This window comes from Podarcis gaigeae (genome assembly GCF_964106915.1).
Source record: "Podarcis gaigeae genome assembly, chromosome: 2".
Classification (NCBI taxonomy): Eukaryota; Metazoa; Chordata; class Lepidosauria; order Squamata; family Lacertidae; genus Podarcis; species Podarcis gaigeae.
Genome location: NC_139679.1, coordinates 10225711 through 10242071, shown reverse-complemented (window position 1 = coordinate 10242071; position 16361 = coordinate 10225711).

The following is a 16361-nucleotide window of genomic DNA, read 5'->3' as shown; positions in this document are numbered from 1 at the left end:
TTGTGACCGTGCGGCTTAGGGATTTTTGCAAAAAAAGTTGTTCAGACGTTGAGGGCTAATTCTATTTCCGATGATAAAAACGCATCTGTTTCCACCGAAAAATCTTTCAGGGGATCGTTTGCAACAATTTGGCACCATTTTTGAGTGAATTGCAGAACGTCAGATTTTTGCTGAAATTGTGACCGCGCGGCTTAGGGATTTTTGCAAAAAGAAATTTGTTCAGACGTTGAGGGCTAATTTTGTTTCCCATGATAAAAACGCATCTGTCTCCATCGAAAAACCTTTCAGGGGATCCTTTGCAACAGGTTAGCACCATTTTTGAGTGAATTGCAGAACGTCAGATTTTTGCTGAAATTGTGACCGCGCGGCTTAGGGATTTTTGCAAAAAAATGTTGTTCAGACGTCGAGGGCTTATTCTGTTTCCCATGGTAAAAACGCACCTGTTTCCACCGAAAAACCTTTCAGGGGATCGTTTGCAACAGTTTGGCACCATTTTTGAGTGAATTGCAGAACGTCAGATTTTTGCTAAAATTGTGACCGCGCGGCTTAGGGATTTTTGCAAAAAAATGTTCTTCGGACGTCGAGGGCTAATTCTGTTTCCCATGATAAAAACGCATCTGTTTCCACCGAAAAACCTTTCAGGGGATCGTTTGCAACACTTCAGCGCCATTTTTGAATGAATTGAAGAATGTCAGATTTTTGCTGAAATTGTGACCGCGCGGCTTAGGGATTTTTGCAAAAAAATGTTGTTCAGACGTCGAGGGCTATTTCTGTTTCCCATGATAAAAACGCATCTGTTTCCACCGAAAAACCTTTCAGGGGATCGTTTGCAACAGTTCAGCGCCATTTTTGAATGAATTGCAGAACGTCAGATTTTTGCTGAAATTGTGACCGCGCGGCTTAGGGATTTTTTCAAAAAAAGTTGTTCAGACGTTGAGGGCTAATTCTATTTCCCATGATAAAAACGCATCTGTGTCCACCGAAAAACCTTTCAGGGGATCCTGTACAACAGGTTAGCACCATTTTTGAGTGAATTGCAGAACGTCAGATTTTTGCTGAAATTCTGACCGCGCAGCTTAGGGATTTTTGCAAAAAAATGTTGTTCAGACGTCGAGGGCTAATTCTGTTTCCCATGATAAAAACGCATCTGTTTCCACCGAAAAACCTTTCAGGGGATCGTTTGCAACAGTTCAGCGCCATTTTTGAATGAATTGAAGAACGTCAGAAATTTAGAAGAAATTTTGATCGCGCGGCTTAGGGATTTTTGCAAAAAAATGTTGTTCAGACGTTGAGGGCTAATTCTGTTTCCCATGCTAAAAACGCATCTGTTACCACCGAAAAACCTTTCAGGGGATCGTTTGCAACAGTTTGGCACCATTTTTGAGTGAATTGCAGAACGTCAGATTTTTGCAGAAATTGTGACCGCGCGGCTTAGGGATTTTTGCAAAAAAATGTTGTTCAGACGTCGAGGGCTAATTCTGTTTCCCATGATAAAAACGCATCTGTTTCCACCGAAAAACCTTTCAGGGGATCGTTTGCAACAGTTCAGCGCCATTTTTGAATGAATTGAAGAACGTCAGAAATTTAGAAGAAATTTTGATCGCGCGGCTTAGGGATTTTTGCAAAAAAATGTTGTTCAGACGTTGAGGGCTAATTCTGTTTCCCATGATAAAAACGCATCTGTCTCCATCGAAAAACCTTTCAGGGGATCCTTTGCAACAGGTTAGCACCATTTTTGAGTGAATTGCAGAACGTCAGATTTTTGCTGAAATTGTGACCGCGCGGCTTAGGGATTTTTGCAAAAAAATGTTGTTCAGACGTCGAGGGCTTATTCTGTTTCCCATGCTAAAAACGCATCTGTTTCCACCGAAAAACCTTTCAGGGGATCGTTTGCAACAGTTTGGCACCATTTTTGAGTGAATTGCAGAACGTCAGATTTTTGCAGAAATTGTGACCGTGCGGCTTAGGGATTTTTGCAAAAAAAGTTGTTCAGAGGTTGAGGGCTAATTCTATTTCCGATGATAAAAACGCATCTGTTTCCACCGAAAAATCTTTCAGGGGATCGTTTGCAACAATTTGGCACCATTTTTGAGTGAATTGCAGAACGTCAGATTTTTGCTGAAATTGTGACCGCGCGGCTTAGGGATTTTTGCAAAAAGAAATTTGTTCAGACGTTGAGGGCTAATTTTGTTTCCCATGATAAAAACGCATCTGTCTCCATCGAAAAACCTTTCAGGGGATCCTTTGCAACAGGTTAGCACCATTTTTGAGTGAATTGCAGAACGTCAGATTTTTGCTGAAATTGTGACCGCGCGGCTTAGGGATTTTTGCAAAAAAATGTTGTTCAGACGTCGAGGGCTTATTCTGTTTCCCATGGTAAAAACGCACCTGTTTCCACCGAAAAACCTTTCAGGGGATCGTTTGCAACAGTTTGGCACCATTTTTGAGTGAATTGCAGAACGTCAGATTTTTGCTAAAATTGTGACCGCGCGGCTTAGGGATTTTTGCAAAAAAATGTTGTTCGGACGTCGAGGGCTAATTCTGTTTCCCATGATAAAAACGCATCTGTTTCCACCGAAAAACCTTTCAGGGGATCGTTTGCAACACTTCAGCGCCATTTTTGAATGAATTGAAGAATGTCAGATTTTTGCTGAAATTGTGACCGCGCGGCTTAGGGATTTTTGCAAAAAAATGTTGTTCAGACGTCGAGGGCTATTTCTGTTTCCCATGATAAAAACGCATCTGTTTCCACCGAAAAACCTTTCAGGGGATCGTTTGCAACAGTTCAGCGCCATTTTTGAATGAATTGCAGAACGTCAGATTTTTGCTGAAATTGTGACCGCGCGGCTTAGGGATTTTTTCAAAAAAAGTTGTTCAGACGTTGAGGGCTAATTCTATTTCCCATGATAAAAACGCATCTGTGTCCACCGAAAAACCTTTCAGGGGATCCTGTACAACAGGTTAGCACCATTTTTGAGTGAATTGCAGAACGTCAGATTTTTGCTGAAATTGTGACCGCGCGGCTTAGGGATTTTTGCAAAAAAATGTTGTTCAGACGTCGAGGGCTTATTCTGTTTCCCATGCTAAAAACGCATCTGTTACCACCGAAAAACCTTTCAGGGGATCGTTTGCAACAGTTTGGCACCATTTTTGAGTGAATTGCAGAACGTCAGATTTTTGCAGAAATTGTGACCGCGCGGCTTAGGGATTTTTGCAAAAAAATGTTGTTCAGACGTCGAGGGCTAATTCTGTTTCCCATGATAAAAACGCATCTGTTTCCACCGAAAAACCTTTCAGGGGATCGTTTGCAACAGTTCAGCGCCATTTTTGAATGAATTGAAGAACGTCAGAAATTTAGAAGAAATTTTGATCGCGCGGCTTAGGGATTTTTGCAAAAAAATGTTGTTCAGACGTTGAGGGCTAATTCTGTTTCCCATGATAAAAACGCATCTGTCTCCATCGAAAAACCTTTCAGGGGATCCTTTGCAACAGGTTAGCACCATTTTTGAGTGAATTGCAGAACGTCAGATTTTTGCTGAAATTGTGACCGCGCGGCTTAGGGATTTTTGCAAAAAAATGTTGTTCAGACGTCGAGGGCTTATTCTGTTTCCCATGCTAAAAACGCATCTGTTTCCACCGAAAAACCTTTCAGGGGATCGTTTGCAACAGTTTGGCACCATTTTTGAGTGAATTGCAGAACGTCAGATTTTTGCAGAAATTGTGACCGTGCGGCTTAGGGATTTTTGCAAAAAAAGTTGTTCAGAGGTTGAGGGCTAATTCTATTTCCGATGATAAAAACGCATCTGTTTCCACCGAAAAATCTTTCAGGGGATCGTTTGCAACAATTTGGCACCATTTTTGAGTGAATTGCAGAACGTCAGATTTTTGCTGAAATTGTGACCGCGCGGCTTAGGGATTTTTGCAAAAAGAAATTTGTTCAGACGTTGAGGGCTAATTTTGTTTCCCATGATAAAAACGCATCTGTCTCCATCGAAAAACCTTTCAGGGGATCCTTTGCAACAGGTTAGCACCATTTTTGAGTGAATTGCAGAACGTCAGATTTTTGCTGAAATTGTGACGGCGCGGCTTAGGGATTTTTGCAAAAAAATGTTGTTCAGACGTCGAGGGCTTATTCTGTTTCCCATGCTAAAAACGCACCTGTTTCCACCGAAAAACCTTTCAGGGGATCGTTTGCAACAGTTTGGCACCATTTTTGAGTGAATTGCAGAACGTCAGATTTTTGCTAAAATTGTGACCGCGCGGCTTAGGGATTTTTGCAAAAAAATGTTGTTCGGACGTCGAGGGCTAATTCTGTTTCCCATGATAAAAACGCATCTGTTTCCACCGAAAAACCTTTCAGGGGATCGTTTGCAACACTTCAGCGCCATTTTTGAATGAATTGAAGAACGTCAGATTTTTGCTGAAATTGTGACCGCGCGGCTTAGGGATTTTTGCAAAAAAATGTTGTTCAGACGTCGAGGGCTAATTCTGTTTCCCATGATAAAAACGCATCTGTTTCCACCGAAAAACCTTTCAGGGGATCCTGTGCAACAGGTTAGCACCATTTTTGAGTGAATTGCAGAACGTCAGATTTTTGCTGAAATTGTGACCGCGCGGCTTAGGGATTTTTGCAAAAAAATGTTGTTCAGACGTCGAGGGCTTATTCTGTTTCCCATGCTAAAAACGCATCTGTTTCCACCGAAAAACATTTCAGGGGATCGTTTGCAACAGTTTGGCACCATTTTTGAGTGAATTGCAGAACGTCAGATTTTTGCAGAAATTGTGACCGCGCGGCTTAGGGATTTTTGCAAAAAAATGTTGTTCAGACGTTGAGGGCTTATTCTGTTTCCCATGCTAAAAACGCATCTGTTTCCACCGAAAAACCTTTCAGGGGATCGTTTGCAACAGTTTGGCACCATTTTTGAGTGAATTGCAGAACGTCAGATTTTTGCTGAAATTCTGACCGCGCGACTTAGGGATTTTTGCAAAAAAAAGTTGTTCAGACGTTGAGGGCTAATTTTGTTTCCCATGATAAAAACGCATCTGTCTCCACCGAAAAACCTTTCAGGGGATCCTTTGCAACAGGTTAGCACCATTTTTGAGTGAATTGCAGAACGTCAGATTTTTGCTAAAATTGTGACCGCGCGGCTTAGGGATTTTTGCAAAAAAATGTTGTTCGGACGTCGAGGGCTAATTCTGTTTCCCATGATAAAAACGCATCTGTTTCCACCGAAAAACCTTTCAGGGGATCGTTTGCAACACTTCAGCGCCATTTTTGAATGAATTGCAGAACGTCAGATTTTTGCTGAAATTGTGACCGCGCGGCTTAGGGATTTTTTCAAAAAAAGTTGTTCAGACGTTGAGGGCTAATTCTATTTCCCATGATAAAAACGCATCTGTGTCCACCGAAAAACCTTTCAGGGGATCCTGTGCAACAGGTTAGCACCATTTTTGAGTGAATTGCAGAACGTCAGATTTTTGCTGAAATTGTGACCGCGCGGCTTAGGGATTTTTGCAAAAAAATGTTGTTCAGACGTCGAGGGCTTATTCTGTTTCCCATGCTAAAAACGCATCTGTTACCACCGAAAAACCTTTCAGGGGATCGTTTGCAACAGTTTGGCACCATTTTTGAGTGAATTGCAGAACGTCAGATTTTTGCAGAAATTGTGACCGCGCGGCTTAGGGATTTTTGCAAAAAAATGTTGTTCGGACGTCGAGGGCTAATTCTGTTTCCCATGATAAAAACGCATCTGTTTCCACCGAAAAATCTTTCAGGGGATCGTTTGCAACACTTCTGCGCCATTTTTGAATGAATTGAAGAACGTCAGATTTTTGCTGAAATTGTGACCGCGCGGCTTAGGGATTTTTGCAAAAAAATGTTGTTCAGACGTCAAGGGCTAATTCTGTTTCCCATGATAAAAACGCATCTGTTTCCACCGAAAAACCTTTCAGGGGATCGTTTGCAACAGTTTGGCACCATTTTTGAGTGAATTGCAGAACGTCAGATTTTTGCTGAAATTCTGACCGCGCGGCTTAGGGATTTTTGCAAAAAAAAGTTGTTCAGACGTTGAGGGCTAATTTTGTTTCCCATGATAAAAACGCATCTGTCTCCACCGAAAAACCTTTCAGGGGATCCTTTGCAACAGGTTAGCACCATTTTTGAGTGAATTGCAGAACGTCAGATTTTTGCTAAAATTGTGACCGTGCGGCTTAGGGATTTTTGCAAAAAAAATGTTGTTCGGACGTCGAGGGCTAATTCTGTTTCCCATGATAAAAACGCATCTGTTTCCACCGAAAAACCTTTCAGGGGATCGTTTGCAACACTTCAGCGCCATTTTTGAATGAATTGAAGAACGTCAGATTTTTGCTGAAATTGTGACCGCGCGGCTTAGGGATTTTTGCAAAAAAATGTTGTTCAGACGTTGAGGGCTATTTCTGTTTCCCATGATAAAAACGCATCTGTTTCCACCGAAAAACCTTTCAGGAGATCATTTGCAACAGTTCAGCGCCATTTTTGAATGAATTGCAGAACGTCAGATTTTTGCTGAAATTGTGACCGCGCGGCTTAGGGATTTTTTCAAAAAAAGTTGTTCAGACGTTGAGGGCTAATTCTATTTCCCATGATAAAAACGCATCTGTGTCCACCGAAAAACCTTTCAGGGGATCCTGTGCAACAGGTTAGCACCATTTTTGAGTGAATTGCAGAACGTCAGATTTTTGCTGAAATTGTGACCGCGCGGCTTAGGGATTTTTGCAAAAAAATGTTGTTCAGACGTCGAGGGCTTATTCTGTTTCCCATGCTAAAAACGCATCTGTTACCACCGAAAAACCTTTCAGGGGATCGTTTGCAACAGTTTGGCACCATTTTTGAGTGAATTGCAGAACGTCAGATTTTTGCAGAAATTGTGACCGCGCGGCTTAGGGATTTTTGCAAAAAAATGTTGTTCGGACGTCGAGGGCTAATTCTGTTTCCCATGATAAAAACGCATCTGTTTCCACCGAAAAATCTTTCAGGGGATCGTTTGCAACACTTCAGCGCCATTTTTGAATGAATTGAAGAACGTCAGATTTTTGCTGAAATTGTGACCGCGCGGCTTAGGGATTTTTGCAAAAAAATGTTGTTCAGACGTCGAGGGCTAATTCTGTTTCCCATGATAAAAACGCATCTGTTTCCACCGAAAAACCTTTCAGGGGATCGTTTGCAACAGTTCAGCGCCATTTTTGAATGAATTGCAGAACGTCAGATTTTTGCTGAAATTGTGACCGCGCGGCTTAGGGATTTTTTCAAAAAAAGTTGTTCAGACGTTGAGGGCTAATTCTATTTCCCATGATAAAAACGCATCTGTGTCCACCGAAAAACCTTTCAGGGGATCCTGTGCAACAGGTTAGCACCATTTTTGAGTGAATTGCAGAACGTCAGATTTTTGCTGAAATTGTGACCGCGCGGCTTAGGGATTTTTGCAAAAAAATGTTGTTCAGACGTCGAGGGCTTATTCTGTTTCCCATGCTAAAAACGCATCTGTTTCCACCGAAAAACCTTTCAGGGGATCGTTTGCAACAGTTTGGCACCATTTTTGAGTGAATTGCAGAACGTCAGATTTTTGCAGAAATTGTGACCGCGCGGCTTAGGGATTTTTGCAAAAAAATGTTGTTCAGACGTCGAGGGCTAATTCTGTTTCCCATGATAAAAACGCATCTGTTTCCACCGAAAAACCTTTCAGGGGATCGTTTGCAACAGTTCAGCGCCATTTTTGAATGAATTGAAGAACGTCAGAAATTTAGAAGAAATTTTGATCGCGCGGCTTAGGGATTTTTGCAAAAAAATGTTGTTCAGACGTCGAGGGCTTATTCTGTTTCCCATGCTAAAAACGCATCTGTTTCCACCGAAAAACCTTTCAGGGGATCGTTTGCAACAGTTTGGCACCATTTTTGAGTGAATTGCAGAACGTCAGATTTTTGCTGAAGTTGTGATCGCGCGGCTTAGGGATTTTTGCAAAAAAATGTTGTTCAGACGTTGAGGGCTAATTCTGTTTCCCATGATAAAAACGCATCTGTTTCCGCCGAAAAACCTTTCAGGGGATCGTTTGCAACAGTTTAGCACCATTTTTGAGTGAATTGCAGAACGTCAGATTTTTGCTGAAATTGTGACCGCGCGGCTTAGGGATTTTTGCAAAAAAATGTTGTTCAGACGTCGAGGGCTAATTCTGTTTCCCATGATAAAAACGCATCTGTTTCCACCGAAAAACCTTTTAGGGGATCGTTTGCAACAGTTCAGAGCCATTTTTGAATGAATTGCAGAACGTCAGATTTTTGCTGAAATTGTGACCGCGTGGCTTAGGGATTTTTGCAAAAAAATGTTGTTCAGACGTCGAGGGCTAATTCTGTTTCCCATGATAAAAACGCATCTGTTTCCACCGAAAAACCTTTTAGGGGATCGTTTGCAACAGTTCAGCGCCATTTTTGAATGAATTGCAGAACGTCAGATTTTTGCTGAAATTGTGACCGCGCGGCTTAGGGATTTTTTCAAAAAAAGTTGTTCAGACGTTGAGGGCTAATTCTATTTCCCATGATAAAAACGCATCTGTGTCCACCGAAAAACCTTTCAGGGGATCCTGTGCAAAAGGTTAGCACCATTTTTGAGTGAATTGCAGAACGTCAGATTTTTGCTGAAATTGTGACCGCGCGGCTTAGGGATTTTTGCAAAAAAATGTTGTTCAGACGTCGAGGGCTTATTCTGTTTCCCATGCTAAAAACGCATCTGTTTCCACCGAAAAACCTTTCAGGGGATCGTTTGCAACAGTTTGGCACCATTTTTGAGTGAATTGCAGAACATCAGATTTTTGCAGAAATTGTGACCGTGCGGCTTAGGGATTTTTGCAAAAAAAGTTGTTCAGACGTTGAGGGCTAATTCTATTTCCGATGATAAAAACGCATCTGTTTCCACCGAAAAATCTTTCAGGGGATCGTTTGCAACAATTTGGCACCATTTTTGAGTGAATTGCAGAACGTCAGATTTTTGCTGAAATTGTGACCGCGCGGCTTAGGGATTTTGGCAAAAAGAAATTTGTTCAGACGTTGAGGGCTAATTTTGTTTCCCATGATAAAAACGCATCTGTCTCCATCGAAAAACCTTTCAGGGGATCCTTTGCAACAGGTTAGCACCATTTTTGAGTGAATTGCAGAACGTCAGATTTTTGCTGAAATTGTGACCGCGCGGCTTAGGGATTTTTGCAAAAAAATGTTGTTCGGACGTCGAGGGCTAATTCTGTTTCCCATGATAAAAACGCATCTGTTTCCACCGAAAAACCTTTCAGGGGATCGTTTGCAACACTTCAGCGCCATTTTTGAATGAATTGAAGAACGTCAGATTTTTGCTGAAATTGTGACCGCGCGGCTTAGGGATTTTTGCAAAAAAAGTTGTTCAGACGTTGAGGGCTAATTCTATTTCCGATGATAAAAACGCATCTGTTTCCACCGAAAAATCTTTCAGGGGATCGTTTGCAACAATTTGGCACCATTTTTGAGTGAATTGCAGAACGTCAGATTTTTGCTGAAATTGTGACCGCGCGGCTTAGGGATTTTTGCAAAAAGAAATTTGTTCAGACGTTGAGGGCTAATTTTGTTTCCCATGATAAAAACGCATCTGTCTCCATCGAAAAACCTTTCAGGGGATCCTTTGCAACAGGTTAGCACCATTTTTGAGTGAATTGCAGAACGTCAGATTTTTGCTGAAATTGTGACCGCGCGGCTTAGGGATTTTTGCAAAAAAATGTTGTTCAGACGTCGAGGGCTTATTCTGTTTCCCATGCTAAAAACGCACCTGTTTCCACCGAAAAACCTTTCAGGGGATCGTTTGCAACAGTTTGGCACCATTTTTGAGTGAATTGCAGAACGTCAGATTTTTGCTAAAATTGTGACCGCGCGGCTTAGGGATTTTTGCAAAAAAATGTTGTTCGGACGTCGAGGGCTAATTCTGTTTCCCATGATAAAAACGCATCTGTTTCCACCGAAAAACCTTTCAGGGGATCGTTTGCAACACTTCAGCGCCATTTTTGAATGAATTGAAGAACGTCAGATTTTTGCTGAAATTGTGACCGCGCGGCTTAGGGATTTTTGCAAAAAAATGTTGTTCAGACGTCGAGGGCTATTTCTGTTTCCCATGATAAAAACGCATCTGTTTCCACCGAAAAACCTTTCAGGGGATCGTTTGCAACAGTTCAGCGCCATTTTTGAATGAATTGCAGAACGTCAGATTTTTGCTGAAATTGTGACCGCGCGGCTTAGGGATTTTTTCAAAAAAAGTTGTTCAGACGTTGAGGGCTAATTCTATTTCCCATGATAAAAACGCATCTGTGTCCACCGAAAAACCTTTCAGGGGATCCTGTGCAACAGGTTAGCACCATTTTTGAGTGAATTGCAGAACGTCAGATTTTTGCTGAAATTGTGACCGCGCGGCTTAGGGATTTTTGCAAAAAAATGTTGTTCAGACGTCGAGGGCTTATTCTGTTTCCCATGCTAAAAACGCATCTGTTACCACCGAAAAACCTTTCAGGGGATCGTTTGCAACAGTTTGGCACCATTTTTGAGTGAATTGCAGAACGTCAGATTTTTGCAGAAATTGTGACCGCGCGGCTTAGGGATTTTTGCAAAAAAATGTTGTTCAGACGTCGAGGGCTAATTCTGTTTCCCATGATAAAAACGCATCTGTTTCCACCGAAAAACCTTTCAGGGGATCGTTTGCAACAGTTCAGCGCCATTTTTGAATGAATTGAAGAACGTCAGAAATTTAGAAGAAATTTTGATCGCGCGGCTTAGGGATTTTTGCAAAAAAATGTTGTTCAGACGTTGAGGGCTAATTCTGTTTCCCATGATAAAAACGCATCTGTCTCCATCGAAAAACCTTTCAGGGGATCCTTTGCAACAGGTTAGCACCATTTTTGAGTGAATTGCAGAACGTCAGATTTTTGCTGAAATTGTGACCGCGCGGCTTAGGGATTTTTGCAAAAAAATGTTGTTCAGACGTCGAGGGCTTATTCTGTTTCCCATGCTAAAAACGCATCTGTTTCCACCGAAAAACCTTTCAGGGGATCGTTTGCAACAGTTTGGCACCATTTTTGAGTGAATTGCAGAACGTCAGATTTTTGCAGAAATTGTGACCGTGCGGCTTAGGGATTTTTGCAAAAAAAGTTGTTCAGAGGTTGAGGGCTAATTCTATTTCCGATGATAAAAACGCATCTGTTTCCACCGAAAAATCTTTCAGGGGATCGTTTGCAACAATTTGGCACCATTTTTGAGTGAATTGCAGAACGTCAGATTTTTGCTGAAATTGTGACCGCGCGGCTTAGGGATTTTTGCAAAAAGAAATTTGTTCAGACGTTGAGGGCTAATTCTGTTTCCCATGATAAAAACGCATCTGTCTCCATCGAAAAACCTTTCACGGGATCCTTTGCAACAGGTTAGCACCATTTTTGAGTGAATTGCAGAACGTCAGATTTTTGCTGAAATTGTGACCGCGCGGCTTAGGGATTTTTGCAAAAAAATGTTGTTCAGACGTCGAGGGCTTATTCTGTTTCCCATGGTAAAAACGCATCTGTGTCCACCGAAAAACCTTTCAGGGGATCGTTTGCAACAGTTTGGCACCATTTTTGAGTGAATTGCAGAACGTCAGATTTTTGCTGAAATTGTGACCGCGCGGCTTAGGGATTTTTGCAAAAAAATGTTGTTCAGACGTCGAGGGCTAATTCTGTTTCCCATGATAAAAACGCATCTGTTTCCACCGAAAAACCTTTTAGGGGATCGTTTGCAACAGTTCAGCGCCATTTTTGAATGAATTGCAGAACGTCAGATTTTTGCTGAAATTGTGACCGCGCGGCTTAGGGATTTTTTCAAAAAAAGTTGTTCAGACGTTGAGGGCTAATTCTATTTCCCATGATAAAAACGCATCTGTGTCCACCGAAAAACCTTTCAGGGGATCCTGTGCAAAAGGTTAGCACCATTTTTGAGTGAATTGCAGAACGTCAGATTTTTGCTGAAATTGTGACCGCGCGGCTTAGGGATTTTTGCAAAAAAATGTTGTTCAGACGTCGAGGGCTTATTCTGTTTCCCATGCTAAAAACGCATCTGTTTCCACCGAAAAACCTTTCAGGGGAACGTTTGCAACAGTTTGGCACCATTTTTGAGTGAATTGCAGAACATCAGATTTTTGCAGAAATTGTGACCGCGCGGCTTAGGGATTTTTGCAAAAAAAGTTGTTCAGACGTTGAGGGCTAATTCTATTTCCGATGATAAAAACGCATCTGTTTCCACCGAAAAATCTTTCAGGGGATCGTTTGCAACAATTTGGCACCATTTTTGAGTGAATTGCAGAACGTCAGATTTTTGCTGAAATTGTGACCGCGCGGCTTAGGGATTTTTGCAAAAAGAAATTTGTTCAGACGTTGAGGGCTAATTTTGTTTCCCATGATAAAAACGCATCTGTCTCCATCGAAAAACCTTTCAGGGGATCCTTTGCAACAGGTTAGCACCATTTTTGAGTGAATTGCAGAACGTCAGATTTTTGCTGAAATTGTGACCGCGCGGCTTAGGGATTTTTGCAAAAAAATGTTGTTCAGACGTCGAGGGCTTATTCTGTTTCCCATGGTAAAAACGCACCTGTTTCCACCGAAAAACCTTTCAGGGGATCGTTTGCAACAGTTTGGCACCATTTTTGAGTGAATTGCAGAACGTCAGATTTTTGCTAAAATTGTGACCGCGCGGCTTAGGGATTTTTGCAAAAAAATGTTGTTCGGACGTCGAGGGCTAATTCTGTTTCCCATGATAAAAACGCATCTGTTTCCACCGAAAAACCTTTCAGGGGATCGTTTGCAACACTTCAGCGCCATTTTTGAATGAATTGAAGAACGTCAGATTTTTGCTGAAATTGTGACCGCGCGGCTTAGGGATTTTTGCAAAAAAAGTTGTTCAGACGTTGAGGGCTAATTCTATTTCCGATGATAAAAACGCATCTGTTTCCACCGAAAAATCTTTCAGGGGATCGTTTGCAACAATTTGGCACCATTTTTGAGTGAATTGCAGAACGTCAGATTTTTGCTGAAATTGTGACCGCGCGGCTTAGGGATTTTTGCAAAAAGAAATTTGTTCAGACGTTGAGGGCTAATTTTGTTTCCCATGATAAAAATGCATCTGTCTCCATCGAAAAACCTTTCAGGGGATCCTTTGCAACAGGTTAGCACCATTTTTGAGTGAATTGCAGAACGTCAGATTTTTGCTGAAATTGTGACCGCGCGGCTTAGGGATTTTTGCAAAAAAATGTTGTTCAGACGTCGAGGGCTTATTCTGTTTCCCATGGTAAAAACGCACCTGTTTCCACCGAAAAACCTTTCAGGGGATCGTTTGCAACAGTTTGGCACCATTTTTGAGTGAATTGCAGAACGTCAGATTTTTGCTAAAATTGTGACCGCGCGGCTTAGGGATTTTTGCAAAAAAATGTTGTTCGGACGTCGAGGGCTAATTCTGTTTCCCATGATAAAAACGCATCTGTTTCCACCGAAAAACCTTTCAGGGGATCGTTTGCAACACTTCAGCGCCATTTTTGAATGAATTGAAGAACGTCAGATTTTTGCTGAAATTGTGACCGCGCGGCTTAGGGATTTTTGCAAAAAAATGTTGTTCAGACGTCGAGGGCTATTTCTGTTTCCCATGATAAAAACGCATCTGTTTCCACCGAAAAACCTTTCAGGGGATCGTTTGCAACAGTTCAGCGCCATTTTTGAATGAATTGCAGAACGTCAGATTTTTGCTGAAATTGTGACCGCGCGGCTTAGGGATTTTTGCAAAAAAATGTTGTTCAGACGTCGAGGGCTAATTCTGTTTCCCATGATAAAAACGCATCTGTTTCCACCGAAAAACCTTTCAGGGGATCGTTTGCAACAGTTCAGCGCCATTTTTGAATGAATTGAAGAACGTCAGAAATTTAGAAGAAATTTTGATCGCGCGGCTTAGGGATTTTTGCAAAAAAATGTTGTTCAGACGTTGAGGGCTAATTCTGTTTCCCATGATAAAAACGCATCTGTCTCCATCGAAAAACCTTTCAGGGGATCCTTTGCAACAGGTTAGCACCATTTTTGAGTGAATTGCAGAACGTCAGATTTTTGCTGAAATTGTGACCGCGCGGCTTAGGGATTTTTGCAAAAAAATGTTGTTCAGACGTCGAGGGCTTATTCTGTTTCCCATGCTAAAAACGCATCTGTTTCCACCGAAAAACCTTTCAGGGGATCGTTTGCAACAGTTTGGCACCATTTTTGAGTGAATTGCAGAACGTCAGATTTTTGCAGAAATTGTGACCGTGCGGCTTAGGGATTTTTGCAAAAAAAGTTGTTCAGAGGTTGAGGGCTAATTCTATTTCCGATGATAAAAACGCATCTGTTTCCACCGAAAAATCTTTCAGGGGATCGTTTGCAACAATTTGGCACCATTTTTGAGTGAATTGCAGAACGTCAGATTTTTGCTGAAATTGTGACCGCGCGGCTTAGGGATTTTTGCAAAAAGAAATTTGTTCAGACGTTGAGGGCTAATTCTGTTTCCCATGATAAAAACGCATCTGTCTCCATCGAAAAACCTTTCACGGGATCCTTTGCAACAGGTTAGCACCATTTTTGAGTGAATTGCAGAACGTCAGATTTTTGCTGAAATTGTGACCGCGCGGCTTAGGGATTTTTGCAAAAAAATGTTGTTCAGACGTCGAGGGCTTATTCTGTTTCCCATGGTAAAAACGCATCTGTGTCCACCGAAAAACCTTTCAGGGGATCGTTTGCAACAGTTTGGCACCATTTTTGAGTGAATTGCAGAACGTCAGATTTTTGCTGAAATTGTGACCGCGCGGCTTAGGGATTTTTGCAAAAAAATGTTGTTCAGACGTCGAGGGCTAATTCTGTTTCCCATGATAAAAACGCATCTGTTTCCACCGAAAAACCTTTTAGGGGATCGTTTGCAACAGTTCAGCGCCATTTTTGAATGAATTGCAGAACGTCAGATTTTTGCTGAAATTGTGACCGCGCGGCTTAGGGATTTTTTCAAAAAAAGTTGTTCAGACGTTGAGGGCTAATTCTATTTCCCATGATAAAAACGCATCTGTGTCCACCGAAAAACCTTTCAGGGGATCCTGTGCAAAAGGTTAGCACCATTTTTGAGTGAATTGCAGAACGTCAGATTTTTGCTGAAATTGTGACCGCGCGGCTTAGGGATTTTTGCAAAAAAATGTTGTTCAGACGTCGAGGGCTTATTCTGTTTCCCATGCTAAAAACGCATCTGTTTCCACCGAAAAACCTTTCAGGGGAACGTTTGCAACAGTTTGGCACCATTTTTGAGTGAATTGCAGAACATCAGATTTTTGCAGAAATTGTGACCGCGCGGCTTAGGGATTTTTGCAAAAAAAGTTGTTCAGACGTTGAGGGCTAATTCTATTTCCGATGATAAAAACGCATCTGTTTCCACCGAAAAATCTTTCAGGGGATCGTTTGCAACAATTTGGCACCATTTTTGAGTGAATTGCAGAACGTCAGATTTTTGCTGAAATTGTGACCGCGCGGCTTAGGGATTTTTGCAAAAAGAAATTTGTTCAGACGTTGAGGGCTAATTTTGTTTCCCATGATAAAAACGCATCTGTCTCCATCGAAAAACCTTTCAGGGGATCCTTTGCAACAGGTTAGCACCATTTTTGAGTGAATTGCAGAACGTCAGATTTTTGCTGAAATTGTGACCGCGCGGCTTAGGGATTTTTGCAAAAAAATGTTGTTCAGACGTCGAGGGCTTATTCTGTTTCCCATGGTAAAAACGCACCTGTTTCCACCGAAAAACCTTTCAGGGGATCGTTTGCAACAGTTTGGCACCATTTTTGAGTGAATTGCAGAACGTCAGATTTTTGCTAAAATTGTGACCGCGCGGCTTAGGGATTTTTGCAAAAAAATGTTGTTCGGACGTCGAGGGCTAATTCTGTTTCCCATGATAAAAACGCATCTGTTTCCACCGAAAAACCTTTCAGGGGATCGTTTGCAACACTTCAGCGCCATTTTTGAATGAATTGAAGAACGTCAGATTTTTGCTGAAATTGTGACCGCGCGGCTTAGGGATTTTTGCAAAAAAAGTTGTTCAGACGTTGAGGGCTAATTCTATTTCCGATGATAAAAACGCATCTGTTTCCACCGAAAAATCTTTCAGGGGATCGTTTGCAACAATTTGGCACCATTTTTGAGTGAATTGCAGAACGTCAGATTTTTGCTGAAATTGTGACCGCGCGGCTTAGGGATTTTTGCAAAAAGAAATTTGTTCAGACGTTGAGGGCTAATTTTGTTTCCCATGATAAA